Source organism: Anopheles stephensi, chromosome 2, assembly GCF_013141755.1.
Source record: "Anopheles stephensi strain Indian chromosome 2, UCI_ANSTEP_V1.0, whole genome shotgun sequence".
Classification (NCBI taxonomy): Eukaryota; Metazoa; Arthropoda; class Insecta; order Diptera; family Culicidae; genus Anopheles; species Anopheles stephensi.
In genome coordinates, this window is record NC_050202.1 from 84,724,412 (window position 1) to 84,746,915 (window position 22,504).

At 43.8% G+C, this 22,504-nt stretch overlaps 1 protein-coding gene across 18 annotated transcripts in view; it reads right to left on the reverse strand.

The window, feature by feature from the left end:
• The window catches only part of LOC118504855 (voltage-dependent calcium channel type A subunit alpha-1-like), an 83,792-nt gene extending 68,739 nt beyond the window's left edge, over positions 1-15,053 (reverse strand). For all 18 annotated transcript variants that reach the window (XR_004905354.1, XM_036039890.1, XM_036039875.1 and 15 more), the window contains exon 1: positions 12,922-15,053. The gene's annotated coding sequence lies outside the window, so the exon portion shown is untranslated. The remainder of the gene's footprint in view (positions 1-12,921) is intronic.
• Positions 15,054-22,504: the final 7,451 nt, after the last annotated feature.

Sequence of the window (22,504 nt, forward strand, 5' to 3'; positions counted from 1 at the left end):
CTGCATCGCCCCAGCAAGCAATGCAATCAGCCACCAAACGAACCTCAATCAGTCAACTGTTGCTTCCGCTATTCCGGGCAATGAGCGAGAATTGCAAAGCTCTCTCTTCCTGAAATTGACTTCATATAATTTAGCTCATTATTATGGCTTTTTTTGTTCGTTAAATCCCCTTCCAACCCACAAACGCACGCCTTGCGCAAAATCACATCACCCGATCGGTCTTTAATCCCCGTGAAGTCCTTTTATGTTTCACAGCCAAGTGTGCTTTTGAACACATCGCACTGTAAGCTGAGAAGTTGTTGTTCTCCCCTCTGAACACTTCCTGGACTTCCATCACCTCCCTAGAGTTTGAAGATTCGATCTGTAGCCCGCACACGGAACGATTAGCGGCAAACGTCACCTCCTCCTGACACTTGTTGACGTCGAAAGCCACTTGCGTCAAAGAGCGCCCCCCAGCCGCCGGTACGGTTACACTGTAAGAACCTCTTGATCTCGAGTCAACACTGTCACCTAATCCGTCGCCACGCGTAAACACGCGTGCGTCATGTACACACGCCGAGCAGGAGGAAGGAATAATCCTACCCCTTGTGAAAGGAAAACAATTCCGACGCCTGCATCTATGCTCTCCGAGTCGACCCAGTGCTCGGACGTGCTCGATTTGAAGGTGTTTGAAGTTTGATCCCATGACGCCCAGGGAGGGTCCCTTTGTCGAAGGCGATGTTCGATTCCATATTAAAGAGCTTACGCTGTAAGCCTCGAACTGTAGTTCGGGGTTCGTTGATAGTTGATAATCACGGCTAAACTGCATGTTCGGGGGAGGCAGTGGAAGGTATTTAGCTCGCTAAGCAAAATGGATGTGTTTCTAATTGGTGGAATTATGCTGTGACTCTTCCCCAGTTCCCCCTCTTCTCTTCAACATAGCTCCTGCACCTCTTCATCATGACCGCCAACGGTGTGAAAAGATTGAAATTCAACGCGCGAAATATCTCTTCAGGGCAGGAGAAGTAGTGGAAAAACGGAACACCCAACCAAATCACCCTAAGTAACCGAATGAAAATTAGACCAACGGACTGCTGGTGCCCCCCAAACCCGAAAGGGAAGGCAGACCACCGCAAGAGCTAATTAATAATGGAGCAAAGTCATGAACCTTACCTTAGCACATCCATTCAAAGTTTTCACCACCAAAACTACCGTCAGGCATGGTTCGCGTGTCGCTATCCCGCCAAAAGTCGCTCGTCCCATCTGGAGGATTTAATATTTTTACGACCACTTTTCCCTTTTACGATGTGCGGGACGATTTTATTGCTTAGAGAGAAGCTAACGGTGATGGCAGCGTAACGATCCCAAAGACAAACAGACAGATTTTCTTGCAGAGTTTTCAAATTAAATGCTGCCAATGATTAGGGGAAAAGTGCGCGTTATGCAAATTTTACAGTGCTTTAGAGTGGGCTTTAAGTGATGGATGTTTTATTTCAGTATAGTTTCATAAATTGTTACTTTTAATGTAAAATAAATTAAAATCTTCGATTATCTTCAATTTATATTAAGAATATAAAACGGTTTTTTTATTTGCTTACTCTTGCAATGATTTTCAAGACGCCTAAAGTTATGCAATTTATGGATTTTTCTGTTTGGAGTAGTAACAGACGCAAATTCGATACATACGTTATTGTTGAGAAAAAAAGTCTTCCAACCAAGACTTTTGACTTACACTAATGTGGACTAAATGATAAAAAAAACTTCATACGTCACAAGAGGCTGCATAACTTAAGGCGCATTCGACTGGTCGCTGAATACAAAATATTGTAAAGAACACAACATTTTTGTGATAAATTTTTACAACAGTTTAACAACCTTAAACTCAAAATCAACTCGTTTTGAATAATCAACTCAAATTCAGTGTCTATAAATACTCCAAATCACCTTCTGGTCATTCTAAAGCCACCAAGAGCACCTAATAATGTGCCTTACCCATCTGCAACACTCTAATTCATCAATCATTGCCTAAAACCCCTGGATTAGTACGTATGTTTCACACACGCATATTAACAATTCACAGTCCTCGGTGTCAACTAGCGTGAAACATTCATTTACCACCATATCACCATATCTCATCCTGCTAGCTTCTCTAAGTTCGGGCATGCTTTAACACGCCCGCCAATCGATTCCGGAACGTCCCGTGGCCCCGTACGACAACCCTGGGCTACAGACGCACACATCATGGCGAGAGTCAGCAGAACAGCATATTTCGTGTCAGCATACTGACTAGACACGATGGAAAACATGACACTAGCAATGGCCCACGGCATCAGCAAACGGTAACAGCATCACCATCATCATCGTCATGCACTCGAACGATGCTAGTCACTTGTCGCATGTCAACAAATGTTGGTTGGCACCTCCTACAAACTGGCACCCTCCCCCAAAAACTCTGAACACCCCCATTTCAGCAATGGAGTCCGTCCGTCAGCCTCGCGGGGACTTCTAGCCAACCAGAACCGTCTGGTTGACAAAGTACACGTTCGACTTTGTGTACGGCTAAGTACTCGCAGTCCAAAAACCACTGACGACGACGCGGGACGTCAGGATTCGTTTTTTTTTTGTTCTACCACAGTTATGCGAGCGGTCACATTTTCCCATGGACACTGACACTGTTCGTCGTCGTGATGCCTGACGAAAGCTGACGAGCTGGCGTTGTGCCCAACCGAGCGCAGTACACGATGGAAGCGTCACTACGGTGACAAGGATTTCGCGTGTCCCGTCCTGTCGAAGGACTGTTTTGCAGGCTTTTCTGACCAAAAAGCAACCGTACCCACAAACTCGATTTCCAGTCGAATGGGTTCCAGCTTCAGCTGTGTGTGTGTGTGACCTACCAAAGCCACCAACAGCTACCGTTCGCGTGTTAAATGCAAATTTCCTTCCATCTGATTCCCGCCAGAGATCGTAGTCACCAAGCTACCAACAGGAGGAGGACTTGCCTACCAAAAATCATCCTTCAGGACTATTTGCCAGTCTTTTCCCGCCTTGTTTTTCTTGTCTCGCCGACTTCCAGAATGTGTGTGTTTGCTTATGCTCATCCCGGGAAATGCTTGCTAAAGACCCGATTTACGCATCCATCCCATCTATCGTCATTCGGGGCGGATTACGTTTGGCTGTCGGATTTTCGGCCATCGCGCGTAACGGTGCCATAAAGAGATTATTTTTACCATCAGCATTCGACTACTAGCACTCGGACTGACCGGGCTGTACCGACCAGCGGTGGTAAGTCACATTTCCGACCGTTGAATTAATTTTTCCACGCCATCCATCCGGACGGCCAGATGGTGCCGAAACGTGACAGCACCTCGCCTGACTGTTTTCGCGATGGATGACTTGTTAAGCTGGACGATTTAAACTCATTGACGATCGTTTTTGGCAGGGCAGATATTACGACCGAACCCGGCTTAATATTGCTGACGAACGGCACCAGCAATATGCAAAGCATGCCAGAATAAATTAAAACTCATTACACTCAACCCATAAAACTCAACCAACTTCCTCTTTTTTCCCCCCCACCGATTGGTCAAACATCTGGAAAAAGGTGGGAGAGCCCTAGCTACAGTTCTGCAGAAAGTTTCCACAATTGATTGCTGACCGAAACCGAAAATCGGATCTGGTCCTCGGTGGGAAGCTTACACTGTTCGAATGTATTTAGATTTTCGCCCCCAACTCTATCAGCCCTTTTTTGTTCGTGTTGAAGAGATATTATAATTTTTAAATCTCATTATGCAGTCATCCGGGTGGTAAGAATGGAGATGCGGGTTGTGGGTGGAGGCCGCGGGAAAACTTTCAATCGTAAAATGATGCTGTAAACCTCCGCTGTTATGTTAATGGCGGTAAACTTCTACCGAGCTGGCGAACACATTTATTGTATTTCAATATCCGATTGTCAATTTCGAGTGTACAATGGGAAGTTGTTTCGTAGAAGAGCATATTTTTAACCAACTTTTCTGACGAAACTTTTTCCGTATGGACAACATTTCTCCGAAACAGTCTTGCTACAGTTAAAGGTAAACACAATCGTACGTAACAATGCAGCTGTATCGTGACTGAGCATTGTAAACGTTTCTAGTTCCTTTTTTGCTCCTGCTCTCTTTAGTGTGTCATTCCACAATTTACGAAGCACTTCAGCGTCTGACATCAACATCAATGGCCACTTGCAGTCAATATGGAACAGCGCGTTTACACACACATACCAACAGCCCGCGTCTGGGGCCCCAAAAACCGAATACCGATAAAAGGAAGGATAAATTTGTTCTAATTCCACATCATCAGACCTTGGCAATAGAAGGTGGCGAGAAAAGCGTGCCACACACACACACACACACACACACACACACTCACACTCCCATCGAGAAACTCCCTGGGTAGCAGGGAAAATTTACGACAGTAATTTATGTCCTCTCCCTTCCCTTGCTTTCCTTGCTCACACGGAAGCTGTAGCCTGTCTAAGCCCTAGTACACTGCGAGCGAGCACAACTAATTGTGGCCATTTTGGAATTGCCTAATGTAACGCAGCTTGGAACGGTTGGCGTCCCGTAGCAAGTGGAGCAAAGTGTTTGTAGAAGGTAGGCCAGAAGCCAGCACGCGTGTAGGGAGCAAGAAAATTGTTGTTAAGGTATCGCATCGCAGCAACACTTCACGAACGGTCACGAATCGATGATCAGCTGTCGAAGGCGAATAGGCCAATGAAAAATGCTCGTCAATTAATGGACCCACACGCGGGTATTTAGTTTAAAGCTTTACGAGAAGAGCTATAAATGTTTGCAAGGAAATGAAATATTAATTGCACTTAGCGGAAATCATTCCGAGCAAGAATTAATTGAGCCTTGATGAGGCTCACTTTTATCGAATTTAAGTAATTACGCTTAGTCTATCTCGTTAAAAACGCCTTAAGGTAGGCAATCACTGGTAACGATCCATTATAATTGGCTACTATCGGAGCAACATTTTTTTATGTTTGAATGCATATTGCATACTTTTAGGCGTTGATAATCACTAAGGGTCATTTGTCATGGTAACTGCTTCATTTTTAAATTACATTACGGGTTTTAACTTCAAATTATGAAAGCTATTTGAAAACAGTAATTAAACAAACAAAATGAATTTCCTGCAGCTTTGTTTGTATTCGTCTCGTCAACCAGTTCAATCAGCTTTAATCCACATATCCGTTAAACGTATTCCACGGCTCCTCGCATATTATTTCCCCACCGGGACTAACGTTGATTACCGATCGGTCCTATCAATCCGATTGTCGATAGCACTGGGATTTGGGATCGGTCCAAATCGAAAGCTCACAACTCACTGCCTGGCCCTGGAACGCTTCACACAACCACATCGCAATCTCTGCCCGGCACGTCCAGCGCAAAGCGAACTAAATCGGAAACGGAAGCGCCCGGACACGATACCTCGCATTTCTTGTGTTTGCTTTGTGCAGGAATCCAAATTCGTTCTTCGGCATTTCTATTCAAACCACATTCCATGGTGAGGTGGAGAGCACCCAGACCGTGCCGTCGTGTGATGACGTGATGATACCGGGCAGTGTCTCATGTCGTACATGATTCAGAACAGACCGAAACACACAAAACCGACAATACGAGCTAGTTAGCTGCAACAGAGCTATTTACATCGCTTCGTATTTGCTTCGAATCCTGACCGATTTGGGCGTGCGTTGTAATAAGCTTGCAATTTTCTATGCTTAATCTATCCACCGAGCACGATGGCATTACAACAGTGACGATATGCTTTCTCCAAAAACCAAAAGCAAATCATGTAAACTACTTACGGAAACCTTCTGGGAAAATTGGCCAAATATTTGTATCTTTTCGTCTTTTCTTTCTTGCTTGAATTTCATTCGGTAAAATACCACAACTAAACGCAACGCAAGCACACCCTCGAACGCAACGGAATGTTACCGTCCCACCGCCCAACGAATGGAATTGCAAAGCGACTAAAAACAAACCCGGTCCCGGTCAGCTCGCTCAGGACACTCGGGGGTTCTGCTATCGGACCGCAACACAGCACGGCAAGCTGTGGGAAAATGGAACGCCGGCGAGAAAAAAAACCTAATCCTCCCATTGAATCTAGGGGCTTTGATGGTGAATCACGATGCAGCGAGTGCTTTTAAAGAGCACAATTTTGATTAAACGAATCGAACGGACCGTTTCGTAAATGTTTTGACTCGATTGAATAGCGGCATAAAGGTGGAGGGTAAAAAAAAAGCGGCAAATGAAAATTAAGTAATTAAATACAGTAGAGTCCCCGCTGCAGGTGGGGGTCGCTTTGTAAGCCTGGTCGCTGGTGTTTTGTTTCAATCGGACCCGGGAAGCTGTGACGTTCAAAGGCGGACATGAATGAACATGACTTTTTGTGTGTAGCTTTGTACGCCCGATCACACATGCTCGTTGGTTGGGATGAAGATTTTTCCAATCGTTTTCCAATGGAGCATGTGCAGTTTAGTAGTTTGATACAGCTTTTTACACAGGAACTATATCAAATTTCAAAGTAATTTTTGCTACACCAAGCTGACACTCGCAATGCAAGCTTGATGGGAAAATGTCTGATACAAAGGTATTTAAGGAGATCAAACAGAAGAAAATAAAATTGTAACAGACGATCAAAAATTTTAGATTTTAAAATCATTTCATGCTGTATATACCCCTGAAGGTATGCAATCCGCAATACAGAAAAAATCTCATTTTTCTAGAAATCTATTTTTAATTCAAAATTCCATTTAATCTTCGCTTCCTGCAACCTCTTCGTCAAATAAGCAATCAATATTCAAGGAATCAAAAGCACTCGTCGGTGAATAGTTTTGTTCAAAGTGGCACTGCACGGAAGCAGTGCGTTTTCCTTTCTCAACTGACACATTTAGTTCCCGTGGGAGCGGAAAGTTTTACTTCGCGCTGGCCCCTTTCCGATTTCCATCACGTCAACGTTTAGGTTGACACTTTTCACCAGCAGCTTACATTATCGACAGCGAGCCTGGGAAAAAAACCTCCGGGAATAATACCTTTATTTTTGTTTTTGTTTTGCCGCACTGGTCCACCAACGACGTATCCGTTCGGGCGTTAATGCGGTAGAGGATTGCTTATGCTTCGGCGGACCGGATTATGGTGGTTTACAAATTTTGCACCATCCCGTCGGGAGGAGAAGCAATAAATTTAATCATTTCCCTATAACGCACACAGTTCGAGGGAAAGCGTTCAAAATGGCGTTTCGTTGTTGATCGAGGTATTTGTACCATAAGACGCAGCAAATTGTCCAACTACTCTGTACGAGCTTTTTTTCTGCAAATCGTTTAAGCCAGTTTTTGTGCATTGGTTGACTTTTTCCAGTCGTGCCATACAAACACCGATTGGGGTTCGCAATGCAACCCCAACACAATTCCCAGACTTTTCACCCGAATCGCTGAGTTAATTGAACCTCTGCTGGAAAAGCCACCGCTACCGTTCGCTGGAAATTGAAATGAAAAGTTCAAAAGGTATTGTTTTTGCTTGCAGTTTTGGCCACATTTCGCTGTAGTTGCAGTATGCGAACGCACAGATTGTCCACAACTGACCTGCATTTATTGGATCGATCGGATCAGTGCCGCCGGAAGGACAGGTTCTAGGTACTGTATATTGTGTGTGCTGTCGGTACCGTTGCTCATCATCAACATCATCGTCGTTGTCATCGTTGCTAGTGGTTGACATTGCGACAATCGGGCATTGAATCGGATAGCGAGCAAACTCATTCTGTCAGGTTTACCTCAGCCGCGTTTCGAAACATGATCGGAGTCCACAGTTAATGTAATTGTGTACGCTCTGGTGTAGTAAGCGGGCGGTGCGCCATTGCTTTAATGAATCAGTTCGACTGGGTGCTGTTGGTGTGGGTGCACGGTGATTGGTGGTAGTGGTGCATCAACACCGTTACTAGGTGCAGCTCGTTATCGATATCGATCGATTTTTCACACGCGTGTTATGATAATGAAATATTACTTCGCTGATGGATACGTGACATGTACGTAATGGTGGTCTGTACACGCACCCGTTGCACAAAACGTTTATGAAGCTATTTATAATACTGATTTTTACAATACTTTGCTGAGGAAAATAAATACGTTCATATGTGGGTTTGATTGAATTGACAATTACGCCTGAAGTTATGCAACCAGCTGGTAAACACTGTTTGACGCTTTTTTACAGCTCGTTTTCAACTCTACAGTGTATTTTGCAAATTGGAAAATATCAAAACTGGTTGAATCAGCTGTGCTCTCTCAAGACCAAGACAAGACATCGAACAAGACAACAATCTAGTAAGGTGTTTTTCAAGGTATAAAAACTAAACGAGTTTTCCGGATCATTTTTACCCAAAATTTTGGTAAAAATTATTTTAAAAACTACAATCAAGGATTATTATACAATTAATTGCTACCATCTGATTGGAACCAGCAACACCGGCTGCTTTTTTGAAGCTTTGGTGATTAAGTTATACACAGCATAGGTGGGATATCAAATATTACAGACAAAAACGAACAGTTCGATGTCTGGCTCACTGTCTTCTTACGAGGCTGTCCGACCCAGCCGCTTCATATAACTGTAGGTAGTGGTTCGTGTTTGAAGCCTATTTCATAGCTAACACAGCCTTACTGTGCTTCCTACGATACTAGGAAAATAATTTGCATAGCTTTCAGGCGTAACAGAGCTACTGCTGTTGTATTGAATTCCAAATATATATCGAAAAAAAAACACTGTGTTGTTCTCGTTGCAGTCTATTTTAAAATTACGCCTACGTTTATTCAATTTGCCCATTCAATTCATTTTATTCAAACAACACAGTTAAACATTTCCTCGTTGATGTGACAAAGTGATAGCTTTCGGTAGCAGAGCAGTGCAGCATGAAAAAGTGATACTTAATACACTCTTAATTAAAAATTGAAAAACCAACCCAACAAAACAACAATACCACAAAAGTTATTCGTCGTAATAAATGAAAGCATTCTACGACTCTAACCATAAAAAGTGTGTTTGTTTGTTTCTAACTTCCAGCGAAATGACTCAATTCAAATGTCAAAAAACCAACAAAAAAAGCAATTCTCCACTATTTGTTGTTTCATGTAATCTACCAAACCAACCAACAAACACCGGTGGTAAGCGGATGAGTGGTGCAGAACACAAATTCATATCCGACCATCACCAACCAGCGTCGTCAACCGTCATGCGAAGCGAACTGAACGGCCCGGTACCCGTCTATTAAAATGCATGTGCAACTTTTTCGCTCACCATCGCTATGTTTACTAAAACTATTCCCTAGGTCTGGCTGGTTCTGTGGAAAACTTCATAGCAACAAATTGACCAACATCAACAAAAAATCGACACACACGCATTGGCAAATGTCCTCACCGAATGATGGCTGTTAGGTCGACATGTAGGTAAAAACACACGCCACGAACGAAACAAAAACCCATCTAAGCCTCGGTGGTTTTACTGTAAAACTAACACAGATAAGATAAATGATCACGAATCTGAAGCAGTTTTTCCCTCCCGTGGAAAAAACATCTGGTTCGGCCAGTTTTGATCAAATTGCATATCGAATGGTTAAGGTAGACGAACAGAGAAAAAAAAAGCTGCAGCGCACCGGACACTATCCAATCAGAGAACCTGTTATTTACTGTGCGAACCTTTTTTCCCTGTTTGCTGTGCACTTTTCATCAAAGCGAAACCAGTGCTGCGATGTGGAAAATGGAGAGCATTTTTTTGGTGTTGTGGAAACTCTTACTCGAGCATTGGGGAAATATGGAAGCTGCCGAGCATTGAGATGCATTGTTTGGGTTGCTCTGCCAACCGGCAAGCTCCGTTTGATTTGCGAAGGAATTTAATTACCCTCACGTTCGACGACGGATGCATCGACATCGTTGGCATTATCGAGTCCGCAAAAAACGTCAAAAACTTATGCATCTTCGGACGCTTCATACAAAGTAGACGTTAAAGTAGGATAAAAATCTAAACAGCAGCAGTGAAACCACCGTCAGACAGCAACATTGGTGAAACCACCGACAGCAACATTGGCATCCTTAAGCCAAGCGCAACGGTATGGATTCTTTTCCGTTTCCGGTGCTTCAGGCAATTGCTGGAACTGACTCTTCAGTCTCCCCGCCCATTGCTTTCCCCTACCCACGAAGCCAATTCACGCCTGAATGCATCCGATGAATACTTTACAGCAAACGGGAACTGTGAAACAAAGAGCGGATGATATGTGTGTATACAAACACGTACGTACGGGCGGTTGAAGAGAATTTCTGTGGCCATTAGATTCTGTTTGCACTGTCGGCCTCCACCGGTCACCACACTTACATCCTTCCGTCTTCATTACCCCACCTTAAACCCCATCCCACCCACAAGCAGCGCAAAGTATAACCGGCACGGTACAAGGGCTTTATGTGTCCCTTGTGGGAAGAAAACTTTTGAATGAATTTTAATAATCAGACTGTGATATAGAAAGGCGCACACACTAACTTTAAGCCCAGTCAAGAGTTCGTCAAGTTTTCGCACTTCACACAAAGTGTGTTAAATAATAAAGCGACTTTACAATCAATAATAGCATTGTGACTGACTGAACCCGTTTTTAACCCACCCAAAGCGCGCCATATGTCAGTGAGCGGTGGGTCCCATCTTGAGCTGCCCACGGTTAGTTGAGATGAATAGAAGCGACAGAGGCTCAAGGAAAAAAAAATTCCCGGCCGGAGCGGTAAGCGTGGTGAGGGCTTTATGATCCACGGAGCAAAACTTGCGCTTCACAACCGCCAGCCGTTTGATATTTCTTCCACGGTGAAGAGGTCAACAGTATGGCTCGTAGGAAGTACACCAAGGGGGGAAAGGGGGGGGGGGGTTCTGGAGGGTCGACCCCCACCCCCGGTTGGTCACAAAGCGAACGGAATCCTTCTAACGCAGTCCTAGCCTAGACTAGTTTCCGGTTCAGTGAAAATTTAATATCCTTTCCTCGTTTCGTGCGAATGTAAGCTGGGAAGCTGGGATTTTCCCTTTTCTTTTCACTCTCTCTCTCTTTCATTTTCGGTACGTATCCTGTCACGATCGTTCTTTGAAAGAAAAACGATTAAAGGTATAAGTCTATTCCGGAAAAGTGCATTGAAAGGTGATGAAAGGGGATGAAATCGGCACGAGCAGCAGCAGGAGTGTAGCAATAGGAGAAGAATTATGTTTACGCCAGGACTATAATGCGTCAAAAATTGCTCCTCGAACCGTTATGATCATTAGCGCCTGAAAGTATGCAATTTGATGGACAGAAATGCGTACTTGATAATTTATTTGATTCTTTTACAGTACTCTTGAAAATTTCGAAAGAAAAATCAACGTACAAGCATATTCCTTAGGAAAAAAGAATTGAATAAACTTTAGTTTATTATTGTAATTAAAATAATAAAATTTTTAAGACAAAAAATACTTAAGGTAAATGCAGTAGGAGAGAAGCTTTTATGCAATACTTAATTAAATTCATACTACTTATTTTAATTAATATTAATCCTCCCAAATTCTCCCAAATAAAAAGCCCATGCCTGTAAAACGGTCCTTTAAATGATTTGCTTGCGCAGGGAAAAAAATAATTGCATACTTTCAGGCGTTAGACACTCCCCACTGATTATGCTCCCTCCCGTCAAAATAACCCTTTAGAAAAGCGTTTCTTTTATCAATTCACTCTACCCACAGCGCTTAATCTCTTTGCCAAAATCGACAAACAACCTAATCAAAAAGGTTATTTACGCAACAATAAAAACGGCCCTTTCGCTTTGATGGCGATGCTCCCGGTGATGCCGATGACTGTCACCCGGAACACAATTGCACACCATGGAAACGATTCTGGTTCTATTCTCAATTTCCCGTAGAATCGTTATTGTATTAGCCAGAAAAGTTATTGAACCAGAAAGTAAGGCAAAACAATTCCTACTAATCACAGTCTGCTTTCGGCTGGCGGTGTACGCTCGATCCTCGTCCCACTTTAAGGGAAACTTTTGGCACCAACCCAGCAAAAAAAAACCCGGCGGTTGGTTGGTGTTGGAAACCCTTTTCGATGGCTTCTTGAGGTTAAGGCTGTTAAGGCAGGAAGCATTCGCCGTGCAAAGCTATTTTCCATTTCCGAAATCCACCAAGGGTTTCCGTAACGACGGGGTTTTCCATTCCGAGGGGAAAAACACGGCAAAAAGATCGGTGACAGTGAGATCGTTGGGTGATGTGGGGAGGCCTTTTGCTGGTTTTTGTTCATCGCAGCATTACAGTGTCCCTGATTTTTATCGTGCCGCCGTTTTGTTTCTCGCGAAAGTAGATGGATCATATTTCCGGCTGTGAGCACCAACAACAAGAAGGAGAAAACAAAATGGAGGCAGATAAAAGTTTTCAATCGGACTAGCGACTAACGAGAGCGGGAGAAGGAGAGAGAGAGAGAGAGAGAGAGAGAGAGAGGGAAACCTCAGTAAGATAGCCAAGATCAGAGTAGCTTGCTGGTAGAAGAATTTATTTTAAAAGTTGGATTCTCCATTACTTGATACGCAGAGCGCTAGATTATTGCCAGCGACGGCATCAATTCATTTGCTGGAAAGCTAATTTTAAAACCCCGTCCTAATGTAGAATGCTTATCGAACACGATACTGCGAAACACCGCCAACACGCGATGACTGATTGCCATCAATCAAGCAGATTCTACGCAACCGACGCGCTTGGCTCATATTTCACCTGGCAGAATATATAAGCCTCCAGAGACATCTACAGAAACGCACAACAGATGTATAAATAATTCTTCCAATCTCCAGTGGGATAATGGGGAGGACAGGAGGGGGGGGGGGGGAAGGAGATGTCCGTGAGGATGAGGTGAAAATGGCGAAATACGTACCCGCTAACAACCCGATCCGGTGGGCCGGCACGCCATCTTGGTAATCCATCTGAGATCTCGCCTCGCCACGTTCGATGAGCACGCGGCCCTCCTAAGTGGTATGCCTACGTGTGTGCGCGTGTGTGTTTGGGTGCTAAAAGTGGACGTGGCACCGGAGGAAAAAGGTTAAATTTGCGAATCCTTTCACCCGGGAATGGGTTGCCGCTTCACACCGATCTTCACACCGGTTTGTTAGACGATGATGATTTTTCGGCAGGCAAGCGCCCGTCCCGCCTTTGGAGGCTCGTGACTGCACCTTAGCTTCCTGCTGCTGCTGCCCACAGTGTCTATTCTCTTTCCTCGCCCTGGAAAGGACCCTTTGGCTTTCTCCACTGCTTCCACTATCGATCACTGCCACCGATTCTTTTCCGCACGAGCAAGTTTCGGGGACGTCATCCCTTGTTTGTTTGTTGCTTTGGCCTTCCACGGGGCACGGATCACGACACCAGCGGGATAAATCACGGTTTCGATAATATTTTCGCTGGACGGTATGCATCCATAATGTCCAAAATCCGGTCAGAACAGGCAGGAGGATTCTTGGGAGCGCCCAAGAATTCTTCCCTAGCTCGAAAAATGCAAATTATCAAACGGTCTGCTCGCTCGATTCCAATTTGTCAATCTAAGGAAAGATCCCTTATTTTCCCTTTTTTTACGGTTGCGCGCGTGTGGATTCTGAGGTTTGGTCCGAACCGTCGTCAAAACGCGCACCAGATTCAATTTCTTTTTGCTGTTGCGAGGATCCAACCTCCACTGCAGGAAGGGCAGGCTTTTCGGACACACGCTTTATTTATAGTTCGTGTCACGTACCTCTCTAAATTATGGGCGAATGTTTCTTCGCCTTCTTGTAGCTACATTCAACAGGAGCACTAGACACGAATCGAAGTTCTGGCGTAGCAAAACACCTTCCAAGTTGTATATTTCTTCCAAAAAAAGAAAAGCAAGATCTAGGACACCTATTACGGCGTGCTTTTAAAGAATTTCCGAACGGGTCTTATGCATACTCGAGCACACATACACAAACACTTACAAACGACTAGACACAGGCATATACAGAGACACGCGAAACACGATGTAAAAACAAGATATCACAGACATTTAGTTCCATCCCAACCAGGTGCCTAACAGAACTCATCAGGCGAAGATGAAGCGTAGAATGCATGCGACTCTGGAAGTCGTTTCCATCCACCGAAGCGACAGCAGAACACGGGTTTGAATATATTCCTACCCCCCTTTCGTGGTTTTTTATCACATTGAGATGGCTTAAAACACTACACCACAAGCACATACACACACTCACACACAGGCTCACGCTCTATTGAAACGCATATATGCTGCACACCTAAGCCAGGAGCTCCGGACCTGGCCACGCAGAAGGACACTGCATTAACTTTGCACAGAGATATATGCACATTTACTCACACACACACACACACACTAACAAACACCACCAGAGCACACGTTCTGAGTGACACGTTATCATTTAAATCTCGATTGCACCTTCTCCCAGCAGACGCCTTTCGCGACAGCCACAGGGGTTTTGTAAGCTTGGCCACTATCCTGCACGATTGCACTCCAAGTTGATTAGGTTCCGTGATTGAAAACCACTGCTACTCCAAAATCGGTTCACAATTCAAACTGGCGTTAAATGGGAACGGGCTCGTTTGCCGAACTTCAATTTACTCAAACAAAGCACCATCGGCCTTCACGCGAAAAGGAGGAAAACAAAAACAGCACTTCCTCGCAGCCGTTCACCGTGGAAACTAGCACTAGGCGCTAACAAACTATTTTTGGACCCCTCGGTTCTAGTTGATGACCCTGTAATGGTGGTTGTAGTATTGGTAGCAGTCCGGCAGCAGCTGCACAGGTGCCGTGTGATCGATGGTTTCGCGCGTGCATCTGCCCGTCAACTGTGCAGCAGTGTGCAGCCCATCACGACCACCGGTTGCACCAAGGATGCAGCCCTGCAATCCCTGCCCAGGCAAGCGTTGCGCCGAACACCGAGCGCGCCTGCGATGCTTGCTGAGTAATGGTTGCAAGGGGCCCGACGTTCAAGCGATACTACACGCACACGGTCCGGCACGCGATTCCGGCCCGACGGTTGATGCACGACTGAACCTGCCACGGGCGAACCTGCCGAGCTTGCTGGCTGATAACACCCGCTTCGGAGCTTTGGCACGCAACAGGAACGGCTGCCTGTTGCATGGCGAGAGAAGCTTTTACGCCATGGAAACCGCTACTACAAAATGGAACGCGGTGAGAGCGAGAGAGGGAAACATTTCATGGGAAAGAGCGAGAGAGCGAAACCTGTTCGGGTTCGTCGATCGACGAGAGTCGATGAAACTCAGCACATCGTGTCCTTAAAGAGGTTTCCAAGGGATGAAAGAGAAAGGGAGATAGCTCTCTCATCTCTATCGGAGGGTTTTGGTCGAAATTTTGCGTGAGCATTTAATATTGCAACGAGCCCCCAACAAATATCGGCGAGACGAGCGCCACTGGCAGGTGAGTAAGCGGGCCTTTGTATTAGATTCGTTTGCTGTTATCAAGCGACACTACCGACCGACCGAGCCGAGCTGTGCTGCGTAGCTAACGGAGATACTATCTAAAAATAGTCACACACGTTTACATCCTACGAGAGATGGATGGAGCAACATGTTTGGAGAATTAAATTGACTCGATTTTTGTGCCGAGATTTAGCCGCTCGATGTTAATAGAGCTAGGCTTTGGGTGTCTTAAAGCCTGGCGTTAGGCAATCGATCGAGGTCCGCATCATCGATTCTAGTGTGCATTCCAGCGGTTCATCTGTACATTTAATATCGATAAGTAGCTCCAGTCCGTACGCTTGTTTCGCTACCAATTTTGACTTCAAATGTCAGCATTCCTTTCCATCAGCACTGCCACAGTCGCTTTCGAATCACACAGCGAGCTATCAATTATGACAGCGGGAGCGAGGATTTTTCTACTCCGATTCCTGCCCACGCACCACGCCGATGATGATATCGTTTGACACACCTGTTCCACACGATGCCGCTGCCCGACTACTTCTTAACGTGCTGCTCACGTCTCACCGACGGCCGGTACAATTTGTCATCCGTTTTGCTACGTTTAACCCGCTTTCTTATCGCTCCCCAGACCTACCCAGGCTCGTTGGCTCGGCAAGGCTTGGGAACGGGGCCGAGCAACTTCACCGTCAAACTCATCTGCTGCTCCCAGGAGACAATGCCGAACAACGTTTGTTTTCTTCGGGCTAAGCCGGCTCAACAGGTTGCTGCGTTACAATCGCGTGTTGTATTTCGGCGTTTTGTTCTTTCTTTCTGTGCCATCCACCACAATAAGCTTCCGGTGGCAGAAGAAGACGGGTGTAGCGAAACAGAAGATCCGATTTGGTCGAAAATATATAACACAACATTCCGGGCGGTTCGGTGGAAGATTACTCCTTCGAACGTAGTACGCTCGGACGTCTACTAAGCGACTCTGCTCGTACCGCAGCTAGCATCCGGAAGATTGTCTTCCTTTTTTTGTTGAAAAGTAAATACTCTTAACAGCTGGTACCGTTTACCCGCACTCCCGCGGCCCATTGTACCACCTTTGTTAATCGCAGACATGAATTACGCTTCACGTCCCTAAAAAGGCGTCCTTTCACGTAATGTACTCCAACCTTTTTTTCTCCCGTGACACCTCGCTGAGTGAGCCCGTTCTGTTCGATATTTTTGAGAGAACTGCGTGAAAGTAAATCATCACCAGTGTGGCAAAGTTTTCACATCAACCCTTCCCCGCGGAAAGGTGTTCCCAGTGAAATCTGCAACGCTTCGTCGACTTAACCATTTTCCAGCAAAATGACAGCGCTCGTTTGCGGCAACAGGTTGCTTTTGGGAAGCGAAATTCTTGGTATCAGTGTAGGCTGCTAGTCCAATACCTAGAGAGTTGACAGGTGACTTTAGTACAGAATTTGTAACAGGTTGTATGGTGCTCTCGGTTCCGGCTCCTGATATGCGTGATGCGAAGACATGTTTTTATAACTTGTTCATGTTGTGATAAAGTGCATTTTAAGAGATTCAAATGCGTTGTTCGGGGGCGAGGAGACCGTATCAATTAATCTCAGGTGGAACACTCCCTCGGTCTAATACCTCTGCAACTAGTCGATGTTGCAAACCCAACCATATCACAGCAAGATTCTAGCTCGAATATTGATCTTCATGTAAATGATTGCTGCGGAGAGAAAATAATCAAAGCAAAATTAATAACTTCGATTTATGTTTTGTTGTTAAAATTGCAAAATTTTTTACTAAAATATAAAAGCAGCAAATCTAATCTTACCCGCAACCCTGAAATCAATCAAATATAGAAAATATCAACAGCATTTCTGTATTGAAACTTCAAAAACCATCCGAAGGAGCTGCATTCCCATAAATGATTCTACAAGTCCATTTCACGGATCCAAACCCTGTATTTGGTTGCGCCTAAAAGTATGCAATCTCTAGTCTCACAAAATGGTATTGAAAAGAATATAAGTAGCTGCTTTTTCTTTGTAGAAATTCTACCAAGATGAACCAAATCTTCATCAAAAACATTTTAGGTAATATTTTTAATTTATTTTTGTAACAGAGAACAGAATAAAATATTGACGTTTTTAAAAATGCTCTGTTTGTTCTGTTTTTTTTTTTTAATAGAGAAATGCCTGATTTTGTACCTCTTAAATCATGTATAAATAATTCTGAACTATTATTAATAGGATATTAGTAGTAAAATCAACGCTCCTACCATATCAAACATCCCCATGTAAACGCCTAAATGTATGTAATACGCGCTACAAACTTTCCTAGCGAGCAGCTTATCTGTCTTTTGTAACAATACAATCGCGCGAAATGAACGCACCGAGAATCGAAACCACCGACACAATCCTACACAGCATTATCCTCCCAGCTAATGGTACACATTACATGGAACCTGATCGAACGCGGTATGCATAAGAAAGCGAAATCAAACCACTGTCAATCAGGTGTTGAATTATGCGCCATTCCAAATCTGATGCCAGAAAGCATCTCCACAGCTCCACCCTCCATCGAATGGACTGCTTCGAAATCGTCTCACACGTCCATGCCATGATATCCTTACTACCCTCCCCGTTTGACAATCCTCGTAAGCAATGATTCTTAAGGTTTACGGCTCGTAATCCTGTAACTCCTTACCACGGAAGAACACGTCCGGGCCGGAATAGCACGTTGTGCCATATTTTTGCCTCTGTCGCTTCTCGAGATCGCTTTTATTTGTCCCATGTCGGGCAGGTCCTGTTTGCTTTGCCTCGGGCAAAGGTGTACAGACGGTAGCGCTTTTATTGGAAAAGTTTCCCCGGGTGCCCAAAGGTCAGCCACGGGTTGTGTGAAACCGTTACGTGGTGGTTGCACTTTCGCTTCAAGTGGCCCGACGGTATAGAGCCCGTTCCGATTGCCAGTTTCAGCGAAGAGACGGACGGTGCTGGATGAACTTTAACAACTTTACTGTCGCTCTAGGCGCGTGTGAGGGGCGTTGAGTCAATAGCGAATGGTGATGGGTCGTGGGTCGACGTTTGATTTGTGTTGTTGGACTGTCGGATAGGTGTACAGTGAGCATCCCCCGGAAGCAATTTTATCCGAATCGGAAATATATCTTTATTAATTATTTTATGTCCTCAAAACAAGATTTCTACCGCTTCAATCGGCAGTAATGCGTTTATCAACTCCGAATGACCTCCAATAGCAAAAGAAGTTGTCATCTTCACTCACTCCTTTCAGTTTTCATCTTCACCGGCAAAGGTTTATTAGTGACATTCCACAGCGATATACGAAGAATGTTTCTGATTCTTGCTATTCATCCTCGAACCGTGCAGGTCTGTTTGTTTTGCCCTCCGCCAGCATACTTCCCAGGAACTCCATCTGCCATGGAAACGGTACCGATATGCATCCCTCTTTTTCCGTTTTTTCCCCTCACTCGGAAGCAGCAGGAAATCGGATGGAAAAGCATTCAGCGCGTGTGCGTTGCCTGCGTGAAGGATGAGGTTTAGATTTGAAAATAATGCCTGCGAACCAAACACAGGAAACCCCATTGTTCGATAATGTTGTACCCCGAGGTACAAGTTGGCGATTGCGCTCGGAATGGTAAGCAAAACCCGGCTCCATACACACTGTCAACTGCATCGGTGCTAGTGTGCAACAATAAAAATACTATTCACAAAAGGATTCACTTCGGTGTAATATTGAACAATGAACATTCCGTTCCAGTAACTCATTTAGAAGATTTTGATCGAATTTCAGAAGCACCAGAAGTACCTGCCCAGCGATTTCTGTGAAAGAAATCAAATTTCAAATGCTTGATTACTCCTCATTACATGTAGTTAGCTGGAATTTTGCACCACTCAACAGCGCATCATAAATACGAGGAAAATTACATTCAGCATTCCTAATGGCTATGCAATTCCGCGAAATGCCCAGTATTTATCCGCTGGCTATCCTGTGCATTTGAGTTTATGAAAAGTAGCACGGAAGCCGTATTCGGATGGGTCCATTCTAGTTACTGAATGGCTTCATTAAAGGGTAGATTAATTCCGGTTCATTAGCAACATGAAATTGGTACTATTCGCCATACTGTACTAATTGCAAAACAAAGCTTTAATAATAGGACTGGGCACGTATGAATTGAATATTCACATTAAATTAAGTGCATTGTATTTTAATTCAATTCAAAATCGCTCTTATAAGGGGTTCAGAACGAAAAGCGCCTAAAGGTATGCTATATAAGGCTTTTCGGAATAAAACGATCTGAATTGCATACTTTTAGGCGCATCGAAGTTATGTTTTCTCGAATAAAATAACTTTTTTTCATTTATTTATTTATTTCACACACACACACATACCACATACCTCAGAATTGCTAATTTGTGCCGTCATTTGCTGTCAGTCTTCGATGTGGCAGGCCCCAGCACGCACGGAACCCTTGCGGACAAAAGGGTTATTATGTTACACTTATTAGCCGACTAATGACGGTTCAACACGTCGATGTTGCTTCATCATGACGCCCACCAAACGCTGCCAAAGGACGCATTGTTGAGGATAACCCAAACATCCAAAGGCTACCGCTATCATCCCGACGATCTTGCTATCTTTTACCATCGGAAGCAACAGCTTGCCGTGTGCGGTCAGTTTTCGGGAACATGAACAATACATGGCGGACAGCGATGGCAGACAGACGGTACTGTACCGGGAAAGCCGAGGCGTGGTACATTCTGATGCCCTGTCTTTAATACCGACTTTGAACGGACCAGCGTTGATGTAACATAAACCTCCCAACTTCTGCGAAAACCCTGCTCCATCGGGAATCCAGCTTCTCGGGCTCCCGTCGCTGGTTAGTACAAAAGCGAAGCGAATGCAATTTATTAAATCTTAAGTGGTTTCTCTTTCCGCTTCATGTGTGTGTGTGTGCTTGCTAACCAATAGACGATGGCCCATGGTCCAGTTCTTTGTGTATCTTCATCGTTTGGTTTGCTTTTCTGTCGTGTTTACTTCACAACACCAACCCCAAAGACAAACAAAAGGATATTAAAGGTGCAACATGTGCGGATGCTCCCTTAATATAGTCTTCCACCTTTTCTCGCACGGCCCACGGTTGTGGTGAGTGAAAATAATTCCTCAAACTCTGAACCAAACACAATGCACCTCGGTGCACCAGTCAATTTTTTCCCCTGGACTTGTAAAAGGCAGCGAACAAAACTTTGGCCACAGTGTAAACTGCACCACAACTGCACACCAGCTCGACGATCGGCCGTCGTCGGTTTAAAGGCGCACGGGAAAAAGCGACCGACACTGGCACGAAACCAACATGCTGAGGCGATACATTAGAAACCGCTTCTCAACTTTCATTCCATGCGCGAAGAGGAAGTTAATTTGTTTCGGAAAAGCTCGTGAAAGTTACCTGGCGGCAACAAATTACCCACAACTTGCACAATAACTTACCGGGGGCTGTTTGATCCGGTGAAGAAGAAGAAAAAACAACAAACACATTAGCGCGGGTTTCTTTTTCTCTCTCATCAAGCACGGGGTAATCGCTTTAAGGGTATGTTCTGGTGAGAAGATTTAGTATTTTTATGTCTCGAAGGTAGGTTTTTTTTAACATCTCACAATTAAGCTTTAGACGAGTTAAGTCATTGTTGCTACATTTTTAAATCATGTGCCTTTATTCGATTGATTTATTTTTTGTTTCATTTGTTGGATTCAAATAACTGTTTAATCGTACCAAACGTTTTGTCTCAAGTGAAAGCTAAACTGGATAAGCCCAACATAATACAGTTTAACTTTTAAAAATTGTTATTCTGGACAGTCGTAATAATTAAATGACCACCAGTAATTAGTGCATATGATCAGCATTGCATACTTTCGGGCGTAATTAATAATTACATTAGATTCATTAGATTTCTGAGATGCTTATAGTTCCTAAATTGTTGGTGAGCAATTGTGAAAGTCTCTCGAAAACGACTCTCGTTCTCATTTTGTAATGCTGATAAAAAGCATAACAAAATAATGTGAATATATAAATGTATTCGAAATAAGTCAAAATGAGGCAAGATAAATATTAATCATAAACATTTAATAGATAAACCAAGATAAATATTTAAAACTTCACAAAGAATCGAGAGTAAAATGAAAGAGAAATGAGAAAAAATTGACATGATCGAGAAAAAAAATGATAACAAATTGAGAGCTACTCGAGAGGAAATCAAGTGCCAATTGAGAGAGAATTGAGAGAGAAATGAGAAAAAAATGAGAAAGAATCGAACGAAAATTAGCGAAAGTCGGGAGAAAAATGAGAAAGAATCGAGTAAAAAGTAAGAGATAAGAGAGAGAACAATGACAGAAAAGTGAGTGAGAAATGAGGGAGAAGTGAGAAAGAAATGAGAAAGAATCGATAGAGAAATGAGATAAATTGGAGAAAAAAATGAGAGAGAATCGAGTGAAAAGTCAAATGCAAGCGAATAAATGAAATGAAAATCAATTGAGAGTGAATTGAGAGAGAAATTAGAAAAATGAAAATTTTTAATCTCTCTAATCTCTCTCTCTCTCATTTTTCTCTCATTTGTCGCTCATTTCTCTCTAATTATTCTCACACTACTCTCTAATTTCTCTCATACTTCTCTCACTTCCCACACGATTCTCTCTATTTTTTCTCTCTATTTCCTCTCATTTTTCGCCCATTTCTCCTTCAACTCTTACACATTTCTCTTTTGATTTTTCTCTCATTTTTTTCTCAATTCTCTCTCAAATTTGTGTCATTTCTTTCCCGATTCTCTCATATTTTCTTATATCAAAATCGTTTTTCTCTCACTTCCCATACATTTCGCTCTCATTTTTCTATTATTTCTCTCTTATTTCTCACTAATTTATCACTCTAATCTCCCTCGATTCTCTCGCGATTCTTTCTCATTTTCTCTCATTTATCTCGCATTATTCACCCAATTCTCTTGCATTTCCCTCTCATTTCTCTCTAATTTCTTTCTAATTTCTGTCACATTTTTCTCTCA